Here is an 18,264-nt window from a genome sequence, read left to right as displayed (position 1 = left end):
GCAAGCGTGGGAGTGCAGATACCTCTTGGAAAAACCCATTTCCTTCAGATACACCCTCAGAGGTAGGATTCCTGGATTGTTTGGTCATTTTGATTTTTAAAATTAAAAAGAATTTTAATTCTCATATTGTTTTGAGTAAAATTAAATTATAACTTGTAAGGCAACTCCATGATTTTTATAATTTTTAAAGAAATAATTGCTCTGCCAATTGACTGTCCCAACAACAGTGTACGGGGGTATTTTTTTTTTCCTCCGCATCCTCACCACTTGTTACTTTTTGTCTTTTTAATAATAGCAATCCTAAGACATGTGAAGTGATACCTCACTGTGATTTTGATTTGCATTTTCCAGATAATTAGCCTATTCAGGCCCTTTACTTTTTTTTTTGAGATGGATTCTCACTCCATCGCCCAGGCTGGAGTACAATGGCACGATCTCGGCTCACTGCAACCTCCGCCTCCCGGGGAGGCATGATTAGCCGCCATACCCGGCTAATTTTTGTATTTTAGTAGAGATGAGGTTTCACCATGTTGTCCAGGCTGGTCTCGACCTCCTGATCTCAGGTGATCCACTTTGCTCGGCCTCCCAAAGTGCTGGGATTACAGGCGTGAGCCACCACACCCAGCCCCTTTGCTCATTTTTAATAGGGTTATTACTATTACCATATTTGCTTTTGAGTTGTGGGTGTTCCTTATATATTTTGGATATAAACTCCTTATCACAGATAGGGTATATATGGTTTGAAATATTTTCTCCCATTATCATGCCCCAATATCACTAAGTTATATTTCACAGCCCCCTCTTGAACACCTTAAAAAATTTCCTAACATATTTCCATGTGTCTGTATCGAGGTTATTGTCATTTTTACCTGAAAACACATTTATATATGCTGATATTTCCCAATAACTAATATATTTTTACTTTTTTTTTTTTTGAGACGGAGTCCTGCCCTGTCACCCAGGCCAGAGTGCAGTGGCATGATCTCAGCTCACTGAAACCTCTGCCTCCCAGGTTCAAGTGATTCTCCTGCCTCAGCCTCCCAGGTTGCTGGGATTACAGGCACATGCCACCAGCCCTGGCTAATTTTTTTGTATTTCTAGTAGAGATGCAGTTTCACCATATGGGTCAGGCTAGTCTAGAACTCCTGACCTCATATGATCCACCCACCTTGGTCTCCCAAAGTGCTGGGATTACAGGCATGAGCCACTGTACCTAGCCCTAACTAATATATTTTAAATAACTTTTTGCTCTTGGCACATGGACTAAAACCACATCACCATGCCTTCAATGATGTCCAGTGTCCGCCATCTTATTTCCACTCCAGCTCTGCCCCCGGCATAGTTGTTTTTCTTTTTATTGAAGCCTTCTCCTTGCCAAGTTAATTAAAGAGAATGTTTTCTTCATCAAATTAGAAATTACATCCTCAGAGAAGCTTTCCAGTATTTGTAGTTCTTACAGGCCACATTTATTATAAGTTTATAGACTCCAAACCTCTCCACTGAACAGTTAATAAAAAGGACACAGGCTTATTGTAAAATAATTCATGTAGTGCCTGCCATTCTGATACATTAGAAATCTAGTTCTCCTGCTCAGCGTTCTGTTGTGTGACTGTTCAATGCATTACTTAAAACTGCAAGATTGAATAGAGAGATCAGCTTCTGACATTGATAAATGCAAACCACAAGAAACCAAGTGTCCTCTGCAAAAGATGAAAACACTAGCAAAGCCACTAAAATCAATCATTTCAGACTCCTGAAATTTACCAAAGCCACAGAACAAAGTGAAAATTATCTATCCCACAGAAAGCACCAAACTTCAGTAAGACAGCAGCATTTGTGTCATTTTAACATAGAGGCATTTCCATCACCCTCCATCCTTCATTCGGTGTAGAGCACCGACCTCTTTTGAAGCTCCTTTTATACCCCTCCTATCAGGCCAGCCGTGGTGGCTCACGCCTGTAATCCCAGCACTTTGGGCGACAGAGCGATACTCCATCTCAAAAAAAGAAAGGGGAAAAAAAAAAAAGAAGGTGTCTTTCGAAGACTGTGACTTATGGTCTGCCCTGGGAACCAACAGTATCTGTGCTGAGACCAGATATTTGTTTGTAAGGGGCTCTGGTGTGCTGGGCATGCCTTCTGTAGCTCAGTGCTTCTGACAATGGGTCCAAAGGGAGAAACATTGGCATTAACAGGGACCTTGTTAAAGATGCCAATTTATAAACGCTACCTCATACCTGCAGAATCAAATGTTATTACAGTGGGTTGTGGATTGCCGGATGACTTATATTCACCTTAAAGCTTGAGAAGCAGTGCTTAGCTAAGAGTCTCTAAGCCCAGGCTTCCAATCAAGATCAAATGGTCAGGTTTAATTACTGCCGTCACCTGTGCCCTCCCCATAGCGTCTGTCTGTTGGTCTCGGGGGAAACATCCATGCTGTTTCAATTAACTACCCTGCCCCCAGGTGATTGTAGGGTGAGGACAAGTCCAGCATGAGGGCTTCCAGATGCATTTGTGAGGGTTGACTGCAGAGTGTTAAAGTGAGAAAAATGGTTTCCGTGATATTGATAAAAGCAATGCTATTGAATATGATGATGATTGATGAGAAGTTTTGCATAGCATTCCCTGTAAAGAAGCCAGTTATAGGCTGGGCACGGTGGCTCACACCTGTAATTCCAGCACTTTGGGAGGCTGAGGTGAGCAGATCACCTGAGGCCAAGAGTTCGAGACCAGCCTGGCTAACATGGTGAAACCTGTCTCAACTAAAAATGCAAAAATTAGCCGGATATGATGGCGGATGCCTGTAATCCCAGCTACTTGGGAGACTGAGGCAGGAGAACTGCTTGAATCCGGGAGGTGTGGGTTGCAGTGAGCTGACATCATGCCTCTGCACTCCAGCCTGGGTGAGAGAGCAAGACTCCGTCCAAAAAAAAAAGAGAGAGTTTTCCTGTAAATAATTAGAAAGACTAAGCAGCCCCAGAGATAAGACCTCCTGGGATCATTGTCCCTTTATATCAAGTGATAAAGTAACCTTCGTTGAAGTGTATCAATCCATAACCAATCAACTTGCTGCACCCTATTCACTGGTCTTGAAAATGTGGTGATTCTTCTAAAGCTTCTCTGTCTTTCCCTGTGTGTGAAACCTAAGGGAACACTGATCCCATTCATTTAGAGTTGATGTTGCCAGGTGGCTATCCTCACGCTTTGTGTTCAAATAAACTCTATACTTAATCATATATTCTAAATTTTATTATTTACTGCTGACGTCAGTTTCTGTTGGATTGTAGGAGCCTCATCAGAGAGGGCACCTGTCGCCATGTTGTGAAACTCACACTTGCCAAAAAGACATGGGTTAGGGTTTCTTCCCCTGCACGGGATGAAGCTAGTTAGCTGACACAGATGGTCACCTCCATTACCAAGTAGAGCCAGGATGAACTATGTGTGACAAAGGGTGTTTGTTGTCAAGTCCTCTTCCCTGAGGACTGATTAGTGTTTATCTTGAAAACATGTACTTAATGGGTTGATAGAATAGTGAAGTTTCTTTCTCTCTTTTTTCAACCTCTTAGCTGTTTGCCTCTATTTCGCATCACAGTCTGGTCTAAGGCTTATTTATTAATGAAATGGTTTCAATTTCTTTCTCTATTATCATCGTGGAGATGATTTCTCACTTGGGGGAAGACTTTTTGTTTGTTTTCAGTTATATTTTCTCAACAATTAGTGAAGTAAAAAGTATTTTTGGGGGGGCCAGGCGCGGTGGCTCATGCCTGTAATCCCAGCACTTTGGGAGGCCGAGGCAGGTGGATCACTTGAAGTCAGGAGTTTCAGACCAGCCTGGCCAACATGGTGAACCCACCTACAAAAATACAAAAATTAGTCAGGCATGGTGGCACGCTCATGTAATGGCAGGTACTCCGGAGGCTGAGGCAGGGGAATCGCTTGAACCCAGGAGGCAGAGGCTGCAGTGAGCCCAGATCCCGCCACTGCACTCCAGCCTGGGCGACAGAGAAATACTCTGTCTGAAAACAAAAGAAAAGAAGTAAATAAATAAAAGAAAGTAATAGATCTCTTCCACAAATGTGCTGAGACAACCAATTGGATATCCACATGGAAAACGATAATGTTGGATCCCTATCTCACACAATCAATATTTTATTTTAAAACGTTAAAAGAAAATGAAGGAAAAAAAAGAGAGAGAGAGACGAGGAAGGGAGCCCTGAGGGAGGGGGTGTTACTTTGTCGCCCAGGCTGGCCTGCACTCCCAGGCTCAGCGATCCTCCCGCCGCTGCTTCCTGAGTAGCTGGGAACTCAGGCTCCCGCTCTCGCTCCCGCGTCCTTGCTGTATTTATCCAGCAGATCGTCCCTCGCTGGCCTGAGCATTCCGTCCCGCATCCCAGGCGGTGGCCCTAGGGAAGTCTCTGAAGCTGAGCACAGAGTGGACTCGCCCTCCAGAGTGAATGGAGAATAGAAAGGGAGAGGATTTCTATTCTGTTCTGTGGTCGTCGGCATGAAATCGTACGTTCCGCCCAAGCAGGGCCTTGCATTTTACATTTTAGTTTGCATCCCCGTTCCAGACAATTCCAGGGCTTTTGAATCATGCCTCAGCCTTCCTGGCCGGTCTCGCCTCCAAAACCCGAAAACAGAGGTGCCAGGAGAGAGGCTGAGAGGAGCACAGGTCACGCCCCGGTCCCGCCCCCTGCCGGTTCTAAAGCGCAAGGTCTCTCCGCCTCGCGCCCCGCCCCTACCTCGTCCAGGCTCCGCCCACCTCGCGGGTCCCGCCCAGGCCTGGCTTCTGTCCTGCGCGCGCAGTTTCGCGCAGACCAGGAAGCGGATAGCGTGGAGTGACGGTGCCACCGCGGCGCGTGAGTTTCGCCCTTTCTTGTATTAAGTCTGCTCTTCCCAGGTTCCCGGCGCTTCTGTACCTGGGACTTGGGATCCCCATAAACCTGGAAATTCTCAGCCGTCTTTCTTCACCCAGAGCAAATTGAGACGACCCCGTGAGAGTCTGGGGGTTGCTTTTGGGTTTAAGGTCGCCCTGAGGCTGGTCCCGTCCCGGGTGTTTCTGCTATAAGACAATGTATACACTTTGTAACCTGTAGTTTTCCTGCTCTAAACCTTTTTTTGACGCCTCCCTCCCCGCGCTTTTTAAAGTCCTCACCCGAGAGGTGGATTCTCGCCCTCTTCGGCCCCTGGAGCGCAGCGCCGCTGCCCTAGTCCCAGAAAGGCCGCGTCCTCTGCCTGATCCTAGGATCCTGCAGACCCCACCCTTGTCTTAAGTCGCTGTCGCCCCTTCACCTCCCTCGTGCCGGGCCCTGCTGCTCCACAGGTTTCCCCTCCACAGTCACCGCTTCCCCTGAGCCGGAGTTGGGGAGGTGCCTGGGGCCTGTCCTGTAACACGGGGTGTTCTTCCCTGCCCAGCTCCAGCCCCTGGAAAATGCGCTCCCCCGGGATGCAGGCGTCTTATTCCAAACCGTCCTTTGACTGTATGGGCCAAAGGGATCAGGAGACGGACAGAGAGCAGTAGAAAACCTGAGACAGAAAAGAAGAATGAGAAAGACCCATAACAGATGGCAAAGTAGAGGATGGTGAGGGATTTGCCAAGAGATTGCAAAAGTGAAAAGAAAACGATAAGAAAGAAGGAGAAAAGCAACTGGAGAAATATAGAGAAAAGCTGGATGTACAGAGAGATGAAGGACAGCAAGGTAGGGAGAGAGGCAGCAAAGAGGGAGGCTCATCAGGGTGAGGGAGAGGAGGAGGGATTTGGAGCCAGGGCAGACAGAGCAGAGTGGTGCTGGTGGCAAGAACAGAGGGAGAACCACAGCAGGGAGGACACCTGGGGATCTAGGCTGCCAGAAAGTGGGGTCAGGGGGCTATAACAGGGAAGAGAGAATTTAACCGGGAGAGCAGAGGAGGCGCAGAGATGGTGTTGCGGGAAACTGAGGACGAGAGAGACTGATATGGGGGAGACAGGAGGATGTTTATTTAAGATATGCACCGGCCCAGTGGATTTACATCTAAAAAGCTGAGCATTTCTACAAGCACAGAGTGGGGTTTTTTTGCTTTCAGAAGCAGAATAAAAGCAGTTAATCATATAATGATAGGTCACGTAATCTATAGCATAGCATAACTTGTGTCCTTCCATAGCTGGTGGCTTCGTAGCTGAGTTGAAAGAAAAACAAGAACAGCTAAATACACACATTTGTCCTTTTTTTTTTTTTTCTTCTTCACTCTTGTTCTGGGAAGGTGGGGGGCTGTCTGGAGCCCATTCCTTTGGCTTTGACTTCGCAAACAGCCTTATCTTATAACTGTTCTCTAAGTGAGTTTGCTGGGCACAGTAAAACTTGTTCTTTTCTTTTTAACCCTTGCCTTGCCCGTTACTTTTCTTGGAGTGAATGAATGCATATTTGTTTTTTAATTTTCTGCCTTAGTTTCCTCCCTTAGATGCCTTTTATAAACAAGATTTTACTAGAAAGCATCACTATTACTGGGTTCTTCATGAAAGAGCACAGGCTGATATTTATACAGAGCTGTTAGCTGAGTGGTAGTCTGTTAGGTCACAATTGCTTCTATAGTTGATTGAATGCTCTTAACAAGGAGAGGTAAGAGGCAAGGGAGTATTAAACCAATTCTTAGTATTTCTAGAACTACTCCTATTAAGGTTTTGAATCTACTGAAGGAGGAAAACCAGCCTCTAAAGATGGACTCAGGAGTCTATTTTGTCTAAGTCTGGACTGGAACATGGGCTAATTTTTTCATTCTGGCAGTTCTTTCTATAACAGCCTTCCTATTGTCACCGATTTCTAGGCAGCTATTAGTTAGATTACACTTTTTACATACTCCTCTTTCCTGGGCTAGGAAGTAGTCTAAAGCTAATCTATTTTGGTAGATGGCATTTCTCGTTTTTGTGGCTTGCTGGGCCAGTAAGTCTAATGCATTTGCTGTTTCATTAGTGATGATTTCAAGTACTGCTTGCAAGTTTATGATACGGTTAAGTGTGTAAATCGGGGTGCGATACCTTCATGACTTATCTTGTGCCCAGGTAACTGGCCTAGTGTACTGAATTAGTCTTTCAGGGGGCCAGTCTGTGTCTCTCTAATCTTCCATTTTTATGTCTTTTCTTATGTTTATATATCTTTTGTTTTTTTCTTTAACTTTATTGTAGACAGGATACCTTCAAGTTTCTCCCTGTTGCAGTGGGAGTAAGAAGAAAGATGGTCTAATTGTTTCAAGTACACAAGCCCTTGTCCATTTTCCTGGCAACTGTCAGTAGGCCTGTGGCCCACGATCTAATAGAGACCAGAGGCTGCTCGCCAGGTATTTGGAGCTTCAAGCTGATACTAGGTGTGGTTTAGAGAAGAGAAACGGGAGAATGGATTGGATGAGGTGATCTGGAGTCATCTTTTCCTTGCCACAAAGTTTTCTTTAGTGTTTTATTATAATATTGCTGTCTTAAGTTAATTCTTCTAGTGAGTCTGTAAAAGCTGTTCCTTAGCAAGCAACCCAGTATCTCCTGATAATAGAAGTTTTTAAGAGCTAGGCGCTTGAACTTGTGGGCATCGGTTTGAGGGAAGAGTCAGTTAGAGTTAAATTATCTTGTGACATTAACCCTTTTGCTTCTTAAGGCCATTGGTCTCCTATGTTAGTCCTTCTACAAACAACATGAGAAAATGCTTAAGCTGCTAGCAATGTTTTCAGCTAACCGAGCAAACAGGCTTTTAGCTAAAGGATGATGCTCTGGTAACTTCTGGTCTGCATGCTTATGGAATGATTTAAAGACTCGGAATTGTTGCTGGTCCGGGTTCCTTTTTGATAACATATATGTAGGTTGCCGGGTAGGGGTGTGTGGAGACATGTATGGGGTAACCTGCAGTCCACACGGGTAAGTCTGGCTTTAGAATGGTGAAATTTATAGGATTACACGTTGGACAAGCATCAAAATACAGAGAAATAGGCCATCGGTAAAAGGGGGGGACCTTGGTTTGGTTTAAGAGGCGACTTTCTTTTGACCTTGTACGAATTTAAACTATTCACCAGGTGAAATCTTGGGGTTATAACATACATAAGGTTGGTTATTTCCTGGTCACAAATTGAGTAACTGAGTAGGTGGTCTGGTTATAAATACAAGTCCTTTTTTTTTTTTTTTTTGAGATGGAGTTTCACTCTTGTTGCCCAGTCTGGGGTGCAGTGGCATGATCACGGCTCACCACAACCTCCACCTCCTGGGTTCAAGCGATTCTCCTGCCTCAGCCTCCTGAAAGGCTATGATTACAGGCATGCACCACCATGCCTGTTTAATTTTGTATTTTTATTCAATACGGGGTTCTCCATGTTGGTGAGGCTGGTCTCGAACTCCCGACCTCAGGTGATCCACCCATCGTGGCCTCCAAAAGCTCTGGAATTACAGGCATGAGCGACCGTGTCTGGCCTTTATAAGTACAAGTTCTTAAGCGAGTCCTTGTACACTCATAATAGGTATGGTGCAATAGAGTCTTACTTATCCTGTTCCCTGACCAGGTAGTATGTGTACAGTGGGGACACCCTTCTATAGATGCTTCTTCTACCATGGTTAAGGGGGGTAACAACAGCAAAACAATGTACAGCATATTCACATCCAGCAAGGACAGAAGAGGGCCTTGCCTGGGGGAGGAGGTTGACCACGATGACAGAACAATAGTAAAACAGTTAGTATTACAAGGAAAACTACCTGCCTTAAGATTTCTAACCACATTTACCGGCTTGATGAGTCCTCAAGCTTCAGCCATGCATAGACTAGTCAGCTTCCGGTGTGTGACTAGAGCAGGGCTTGTCATCCCCTCCAGCTTCAGCCATGCATAGACTGGTCAGCCTCCAGAGTGACCAGAGCAGGGCTGTCATCCTCAGCAGCAGCTTGGTCTCATCTCAGGATCAGCCGAGTTGGATGATCTGGGTCTTGCTGGCTGGTCCACTTGTCCTGAACTGTTGGTTTCAGCTGACTGTGGTGGATCTAAGGCACGATTCCTGCAAGTTTAACAGCAGTGGGAATGGACAAGATTATAGTATAGGGCCCATCCTCTATGGGTCCTAGAGAAGTTGGATTCTACTTTTTAACCTAAACAGAGTCTCCATGTTTAAAGGGGTGTCCCGGATCTGTGAGACCTATAGGCATTCTTTCTCGTATTCAGTTATGGACTTCTTGCATGGCTGTTCTTAAAGTCTGCATTTGCTTGCTTAAAGTTAATTCCTCTAGTTCTTGGAGATCACCTTTAATTTGACTTATGATTAGGGCAGGCCGACTGAACAAACTCTAATAAGGTGAATACCTAGTTTGTTTGGTGGGGGTGCAGCTGACTTGGAGGAGGACCATACAAAAGAGCTGATCTTAGCTCAGAGGAGTTTCTTGGCAGTATTTCTTCAGTAGCTGCTTGACTGTCCAGTTCATGCGTTTTACTTTCCTTGAACTTCGTGGCTGATAGGCTGTGTGTAACTTCTATTTTATTTTTAGCAGACTTGTAAAATCTTACACTATTTCAGCTACAAATGCCGGCCTATTGTCTGACTTTAAAGGTAGAGCCAGTCCAAACCTGGGGATAATGTCTTTTATCAGTACTTTAGTCACTTCTTGCACTTTTTCTGTCCTGGTGGGGAAAGCCTTAACTTATCTTGAAAAGGTGCAAATAAGCACTAGCATATACCCATAGCCTCTGGCACGGGGCAGTTCAGTAAAGTTTATAAGTAAGTTTTCACAACGCATGGCTCCTACTTCTTGAATTCTTGGGGCTGAGTGGGCCCCTGTCGTGGGTTATTCTGAGCACAGGTTAATCATTGTTCACAAATGTCTCGAGTGACAGCAGAGAGCCATGGCACATAGAAATGGCACTTTTGTGACCCAGCGTGGTGGCTTATGCCTGTAATCCCAGCACTTTGGGAGGCCGAGGCAGGCAGATTATGAGGTCCAGATTTGAAGACCAGTCTGACCAACATGGTGACAACCCATCTCTACTAAAAATGCAAAAAAATTAGCCAGTCGTTTTGGTGGGCGCCTGTAATCCCAGCTACTAGGGAGGCTGAGGCAGAAGAAACGCTTGAACCCGGGAAGCAGAGGCTGCAGTGAGCCGAGATCGCACCACTGCACTCCAACCTGGGTGACAGAGCAAGACTCTTGTCTCAAAAAAGAAAAGAAAAAATGGCACTACATAATGTTTCTAATGCTGTTTTTCTTATTTGAGTTTCTTGATGGATTTGCTTCACAAACTTAGGAGCTAACATCTTTGGAATGGCTAGACTCCTATAGAAGAACTTCTTTCACTTTCTTTTAATATATTTTACATCTTCTTGGCACACCAGGCTCTTTGATTTGGAGTATAACTTGGGTCCTCTTGGAGAGGAGGTTCTGGGAGGAGAGGCAAAGCTAAGGCTTCCTCTTTAAAATGCGGCTTGATCATTGCTGCCCGCTTTGCCTCTCTGTCTGCCTTTCTGTTTCCTTTGGCTTCTGGCATCCTTGCCTTTTGGTGCCCTCTGCAGTGCATTATAGCTACTTTTTCTGGAACCTATACAGCCTCTAAGTGCTGTAGAATCTCTTCTTTGTACTTTATTTCTTTTCCTCTAGCTGATAAAAGTCGTCTCTCTTTATACATAGTGCCATGTACATGCAATGTAGTAAAAGCATACTTAGAATTAGTGTAAATATCGACTTTCTTGTCTTTTGCTAGCAACAGTGCTCTCGTCAGGGCTATTAGTTCTGCCTTTTGAGCTGATGTTCCAGTAGGCAGAGGCTGAGCCTCTACTGCTGAGTCTAATGTTACCACTGCATGCCTGGCATGTCCAAACTCTTCTAGCACAGAACTACTTCCACCTGTGAAGTACTTGACATCATCGGGGTCTCTGAGGGGTCTGTCTGTAAGATCTTTCTCATTGGGGAATTCCTCGTCTACTGTTTCGACACAGTTATGGAGAGGAGCTGCCTGTCCGACTGGGAGCAGAATAGCCGGGTTAGGGTGTTTACTGTTCTAAAGTCGTGTAAGGGTTTTCACATAGAAGCCCTTGGTACCAAGTCATCCTCAGGTTTGATAACTAATGGTGCCTTCTTTGATCCATCAAAGTTATGACTCAGTGTGGCACCCGGATGGTTAGTTGCTGTCCTAGAGTTAATTTGCTAGCTTCTTGTGTTAACAAGATGGTGGCAGCTAATGCCTTAAGGCAAAGAGGCCATCTTGACACCACGGAGTCTAGTTGTTTGGATAAATATGCCACTGGGTGATGCCATGATCCTATAAGTTGAGTCAGAGCCCCTATAGCCATTCTTTTTTGTTCATGAACATATAGAAAGAAAGGCTTAGTTATGTCTCATAGTCTTAAGGCTGGGGCCTGGGTTAAAGCTTCTTGATCTGCTTGAAGGCTATTTCTTGGTTAGTTTTTCAAAAGACGGGCTCCTTTTCTCCTCCTTTTGTGGCGTCATATAACGGCTTAGCCATCAGTGAAAAACTTGGAATCCAGATGCGGCAGAATGTTGCTGCCTCTAAAAATTCCTATTTGTCGTCGGGTAGTCAGGGTTGGAAGTGCACAATCGGCTTGCTTCTTCTCATAGCCAAACCAGCGTTCCTCGTGGCTCACCATGACACCTAGATATGTAACCTCTTCGTGGCAAATTTGGGCTTTCTTTTTTATATTTTGTAACTTGCTTTCTATAGGAGATGGAGGAGATCCTGAGTTCCCCGATAACAGTCCTCTCAGGTTGGGGCGGGCAAAAGAAGCTCGTCTATGTACTGCAACAAGGCACAGTTGTTACTTGGCAGGGTATATATAGACCATGAGGTCTGAGGCCAATGTTTCTCTAAAGATTGTGGGAGAGAACGGGGCATGGTGGTTCGCGCCTCTAATCCCAACACTTTGGGCAGCCATGTGGCTGGATCATGAGGTCAGGAGTCCAAGACCAGACTGGCCAAGATGGTGAAACCCTGTCTCTACTAAAAATACAAAAATTAGCCAGGCATGGTGGCAGGCGCCTGTAATCCCAGCTACTCAGGAGGCAAAGGCAGGAGAATTGCTTGAACCGAGGGGGCAGAGGTTGCAGTGAGCTGAGATCGCACCACTGCACTGCAGCCTGGGTGACAAAACAAGACTCTGACTCAAAAAAAAAAAAAAAAAAAAGATTGTGGTAGTTTTTAAACCTTTGTAGGAGTCTAGTCCAGGAGAGCTGTGACACTTCTTTCCCTTATGAAATGCAAAGATAGGCTGACTAACGGGTGCCAGACAGATAACAAAAGAAAGCATCCTTTAAGTCTAAGACTGTAAGCTAGCACTTGCTGGAATAAGAGCTATCAAAGTATATGGGTTGGGTACCACTGGATGGATAGTTACTGTGGCCTGGTTTATAGCATGCAAATATTGCACTGGCCTGTATTCATTTGAACCTGGCCCTGGCAACGGCTTCTGAACTGGCAAAAGCAGAGTGTTCTAAGGTGACTGGCATTGGACTAAAATCTTATGTTTATAGAGCCATTCTAAATGCTTGCAGATGCCCTGTACGGACTTTTGGGGAACTGGGTACTGATGAACCCGAACAGGAGTTGCTTCTGGTTTTAATTCTACTACTGCTGGTGCATGATTTACAGCTAACCCAGGTGGGTTGTCCTCAGCCTGTACTCCAGGAATTTCTTTAACTAACTGAAATAATGATTTTTGTTCTTCTTGCATATGAGGTTGCACTGGTACCTGAAAAAGGGGCTCGGTGCTGTGGCTCACTCCTGTAAGCCCACCATTTTCAGAGACTGGGGCAAGGGCATTGCTTGAGTACAGGAGTTCGAGACCAGCCTGGGCAACATAGTGAGACCCCCGTCTTGGCGAAAAATAAATAAACAAAATGAACCGGGCATGATGGTGCACACCTGTGCTCCCAATTACTCTGGAGGCTGAGGCAGGAGGATCACTTGAGCCCATGAAGTCCAGGCTGCTCTCAGCCGACATCATGCCATTGCACTCCAGCCTGGTCAACAGAGCGAGACCCTGTCTCTAAAGAATAAAAGGGGTGGGGGACTTTGGGTTCAGATGAGTGGGTGAGTTCATTGGATATGATTACTTGTGACATGTTGACTTCTGTGTATATAATCTAATAACTTAAAATTTGTTTAAATTATACAGATGAGATTGAGAATTTTAAAATTCTTATCTGTAAGACATGTACATTCTATAAATCTTGGCATAGAGGTCAGCTTCCACTTGGAATCCCTATTCAGCCAGAGGGCAGTGACTTATTCAGTTGTGAATTACTCTATTCCCTTTTTGCAGGGTGGGGTAGGAAGTGGGGCAGTGAAGTGGGAAAAAAATCACTTTCTGTTATTGCATGATACTTTTAATTAAATTAATTAATAATTAATATTTTGGGACAGGGCCTGGCTCTATCGCCCAGGATGGAGTGCAGCGTGGTCTCTTCTAACTGCAGCCTCAACCTCCTGGGCTCAAGCGATCCTCCTACCTCAGCTTCCTGAGTAGCTAGGACCACAGGCATGAGCCACCAAGTCAGGCAAGTTTTGTACATTTTTTGTAGAAACGCATTTCACTATGTTTCCCAGGCTGGGCTCAACATCCTGAGCTCAAAGGATCTTCCTGCCTTGGCCTCTCAAAGTACTGGGATTACAAGGATAAGCCACCACACCTGGTCTACATAGTACTTTTTAAAAGGGACATCGAAACCTGGTGGCTCCTGCCAGTAACCCCAGCACTTTGGGAGACAGAGGCAAGTGGGTCACCTAAGGTGAGGAGTTCAAGAGCAGCCTGGCCAACATGGTGAAACCTGGTCTCTGCTAAAAATACAAAAGTTAGCCAGGCATGGTGGTGTGCACCTGTAGTCACAGCTACTGGGGAGGCTGAGGCATGAGAATCACTTAAACCTGGGAGATAGTAGTTGCAGTGAGCAAAAATCCTGCCACTGCACTGCAGCCTGGGTGGCAGAGCAAGTCTCCATCTCACAAAAACAAGCAAACAAAAAATAAAAAACAAAAGGGACATCAAAAGTGCTTTTGTTGTCATGTGTAATAGATTTACTTTATTTTATTTCTGTTTCTTCTTCAATTCTTTATTTTATTTATTTTTTTTTTGCAGTTTGAGACAAATATTAGTTTTTTTGTTTGTTTGTTTTTGCTTGTTTGTTTGTTTGTTTGTTTTGGCAGAATCTCACACAGTCACCCAGGCTGGAGTGTAGTGGCATGATCTCGGTTCACTGCAACCTCCGCCTCCTGGTTTCAAGTGATTCTTTTGCCTCAACCTCCTGAGTATGTGGGACTACGGGCCCGCACCACCACACCCAGTTAATTTTTGTACTTTTAGCAGAGATGGGGTTTCACCATGTTGGCCAGGCCTGCCTTGAACTCCTGACCTCAGGTGATCCACTCGCCTTGGCCTCCCCAAAGTGCTGGGATTACAGGCATGAGCAACCATGCCTGGCTGAGATAAATCTTAGTTTTCAAAATTTCTTTTTAAATTCATAATCACAGACAGGAGGCTGCAGTGCCGAATGGAGGAGGCAGGAACCGGAGCATGAGCAGTAGCTGGGTGGGCACCATGGCTGGGATCACCACCATCGAGGCAGTGAAGCACAAGATCCAGGTTCTGCTGCACCAGGCAGGTGATGCAGAGGAGCGAGCTGAGTGCTTCCAGTGAGAAGCTGAGGGAGAAAGGCGGGCCCGGGAACAGGCTGAGGCTGAGGTGGCCTCCGTGAACGGTAGGATCCAGCTGGTTGAAGAAGAGCTGGACTGTGCTCAGGAGCGCCTGGCCACTGCCCTGCAAAAGCTGGAAGAAGCAGGAAAAGCTGCTGATGAGAGTGAGAGAGATATAAACGTTATTGAAATCTGGGTCTTAAAAGATGAAGAAGATGGAACTCCAGGAAATCCAACTCAATGAAGCTAAGCACATTGCAGAAGAGGCAGATAGGAAGTATGAAGAGGTGGCTCATAAGTTGGTGATTATTGAAGGAGACATGGAATGCACAGAGGAATGAGCTGAGCTGGCAGAATCCCATTATTGAGAGATGGATGAGCAGATCAGACTGATGGACCAGAACCTGAAGTGTCTGAGTGCAGCTGAAGAAAAGTACTCTCAAAAAGAAGACAAATGTGAGGAAAAGATGAAGATTCTTACTGATAATCTCAAGGAGGCAGAGACCCGTGCTGAGTTTGCTGAGAGATCGGTAGCCAAGCTGGAAAAGACAATTGATGACTTGGAAGATAAACTGAAATGCACCAAAGAGGAACACCTCTGTACACACAGGATGCTGGACCAGACTCCGCTTGACCTGAATGAGATGTAGAATGCCCCAGACCCACCCTGGTGCTGCTCCTCCCTCTGACCCTGACTCCACTTGAGGCCAGCCTGCCTGAAGCTGAGCTTTACCTCAGGGCTGATCTTTAACTGGAAGGCTGCTTTCTCCTTTCGCCACCCCCTCCTCCCCTGCCTCTTTTTCACCAAACTGTCTCTGCCTCTTCCTGGAGATTCCAGCTGGGCTAGAGGCTGAGAACCTTTGCAAACAACATTTAAGGGAATGTGAGCATAATGCATAATGTCTTTAAAAATCATGTTGTGAAAAAAAAATACATAATCACTTCTGAAAGATGCCTTTGTCACATCCTATAATCAGCTCACATCATTTTTTTCTGTACTTTTTCCAGTTATTTTCCTGTTGACCCCAGAATTTGTTAGATTTTTTAAAAAACAATTTCAAAATAGTTTCTGTTTGAAACTAGTTGCGTCCAGTTCAGATCAAGGTCTGCATGCTTTCTAGTCCTTATTATTTATTGGAAACCTTTGCTACCTAATACAGAAGTTTGATTGTTTCAGTGTGTACCTGGTAAAGAATCAGTGACCTTTTACCTTAACATCAAAATGTAGTTTAACCGGTTAATGTATTTTTCAGTTTTCTTTCGTTATGTTATCTGTGAACATCTTGAGCTGTGAGCTATTAGGTGCATGCTTCCCTCAAGGCCCTCTGGTCCATTCTGGATGAATGTTGAAAGATGGATTGGATTGGCAGGGAACTGTTGGGGTGACCAGACCCAACACCAGGCTGTGGGGGCTATGAAGTCCAGTGGAGTCAAAGGAATGAGAAAAGACAAGTTAATGCATAAGGTGGGTCCAGGGGGCCAATGCTAGTATGGAGGCTGCAACAGACCTGAGCTCTGGAAGCCTACACTATTTATTAGTGATCAAACAAAGCAGCAGGTGGTGAGGATGTGGGGTTTGAAAGGAAGCAGTGCATCAAGCATGTGATCTATAGGTGTGTCGGGTTAGCGTTTATATGGAACACGTTCTCCTACTTGAGATCATGGGGAACATATTCTTCTAGTTTAAGATACAATCATTTTATGAGCCTGGGAGTGCTAGAAGCAAGGAACCATCAAGTCTAGGCACATTCCAGAGGCCACGAGGGGTTTTATGCCCTGAACCCTGGATTCCATCCAAGCCACAAGGGGTTTGTTGGGGAAAGAAAGAGAGATCAGACTGTTACTGTGCCTATGCAGAAAGAAGAAGACATAAGAAACTCCATTTTATTCTGTACTAAGAAAAATTCTTCTGCCTTGAGATGCTGTTAATCTGTAACCCTAGCCCCAACCCTGTGCTCACAGAAACATGTACTGTGCTGACTCAAGGTTTAATGGATTTAGGGCTGTGCAGAATGTGCTTTGTTTAAAATGTGTTTGCAAGCAGTATGCTTGGTAAAAGTCATCACCATTCTCCAGTCTCAAATACCCAGGGACACAATGCACTGCAGAAGGCCACAGGGACCTCTGCCCAGGAAAGCCTGGGTATTGTCCAAGGTTTCTCCACACTGAGACAGCCTGAGATATGGCCTCATGGGAAGGGAAAGACCTGACTGTCCCCCAGCCTGACACCCATAAAGGGTCTGTGCTGAGGAGGATTAGTGAAAGAGGAAGACCTCTTTGCAGTTGAGATAAGAGGAAGGCCTCTGTCTCCTGCTCATCCTGGGAATGGAATGTCTCACTGTAAAACCTGATTGTACATTCTATTTGCTGAGATAGGAGAAAACCGCCTTATGGCTAGAGGTGAGACATGCTGGCAGCAATACTGCTCTTCACTGAGATGTTTGTGTAAAGTCAAACATAAATCTGGCCTATGTGCACATTGAGGCACAGCACCTTTTCTTAAACTTATTTATGACACAGAGACCTTTGCTCACATGTTTTCCTGCTGAACCTCTCTGCACCGTTAGCCTGTAGTCATGCCACATCCCCATCACCGAGATAGTAGAGAAAGTGATCAATAAATACTGAGGGAACTCAGAGACCAGTGCCGGTGCGGGTCCTCTGTATGCTGAGCGCCGGTCCCCTGGGCCCACTGTTCTTTCTCTATACTTTGTCTCTGTGTCTTATTTCTTTTCTCAGTCTCTCGTCCCACCTGATGAGAAATACCCACAGGTGTGGAGGGGCAGGCCCCCTTCAGGGTTTTATGCCTTGGGCTTAGATTGTAATTTGGCAGGGCAGCCTTCCACGCTTTGGCACAGAGCTTGGTGTTCCAAAGGCCACAAGGGATTTTAGGCCCTGGACCCCGGCACGTTCCAAGACTCTTTTTATATTATGTCAGTCTAGCAAGCCCTGCCTCAGCTTTTCTCCAACACTCAGCTTTGCCCCAACATGGAACACTATTCTGAAAGCACCCATGTATTCTTTTTTTTCTTTTTTTTTTTTTCAGATGGAGTCTCACTCTTGTTGCCCGGGCTGGAGTGCAATGGTGAGATCTCGGCTCACTGCAACCTCCGCCTCCCGGCTTCAAGCGATTCTCCTGCCTCAGCCTCTCGAGTAGCTGAGATTACAGGCGTGATCCATTGTGCCTGGCCACCCATGTATTCCTGATTGAAAAAATTTGCTTTTATGTTAGTTCTACAGCTCACCCTCTTTCACTGTTTTCAAGGTCAATAGCTGTGTGTTCACACTTCTGCATTTTATAAATGTTAGTGTGATTTTCTTCTAAGGAAAAATTAAATGTTGGGAATCAGTGGCATCAGAACCTTGCAAAAGAAGTTTCTTTAGCCCAGGCATGTGAAAGAGGCTTCTCTAATTTTCAAGGATAGGGGTGATAAAGACCAACCCTTCCCATTAGCCCTTCCAGGCCCCCATGTAAGAATTCAGACACACCTTCTCACTCATCTCAGACCTTCTCAGGGGAACTTGGTGAAAATTTCCCTGCTGTGAGCCCAGTGAGCGTCCCTGCAACTTGGAGATGAGGGGCTACACCAGAAAAGCTCAACCCCAGTGACCCTGGCCCCGGAAATGATTGGCAAAATAG

At 45.4% G+C, this 18,264-nt stretch overlaps 1 pseudogene across 1 annotated transcript; it reads left to right on the top strand.

Moving 5' to 3' along the window:
* Positions 1–14,471: 14,471 nt before the first annotated feature.
* LOC101177596 lies at positions 14,472–15,402 on the top strand (annotated as a pseudogene). Its single transcript, XR_001114162.2, has one exon. The product of XR_001114162.2 is annotated as a tropomyosin alpha-3 chain pseudogene (transcript).
* The last annotated feature ends 2,862 nt before the right edge of the window (positions 15,403–18,264 follow it).

The sequence above is a fragment of the Nomascus leucogenys genome, chromosome 10 (assembly GCF_006542625.1).
Source record: "Nomascus leucogenys isolate Asia chromosome 10, Asia_NLE_v1, whole genome shotgun sequence".
Lineage (NCBI taxonomy): Eukaryota > Metazoa > Chordata > Mammalia > Primates > Hylobatidae > Nomascus > Nomascus leucogenys.
This window is presented reverse-complemented; position numbering and strand designations above follow the sequence as displayed.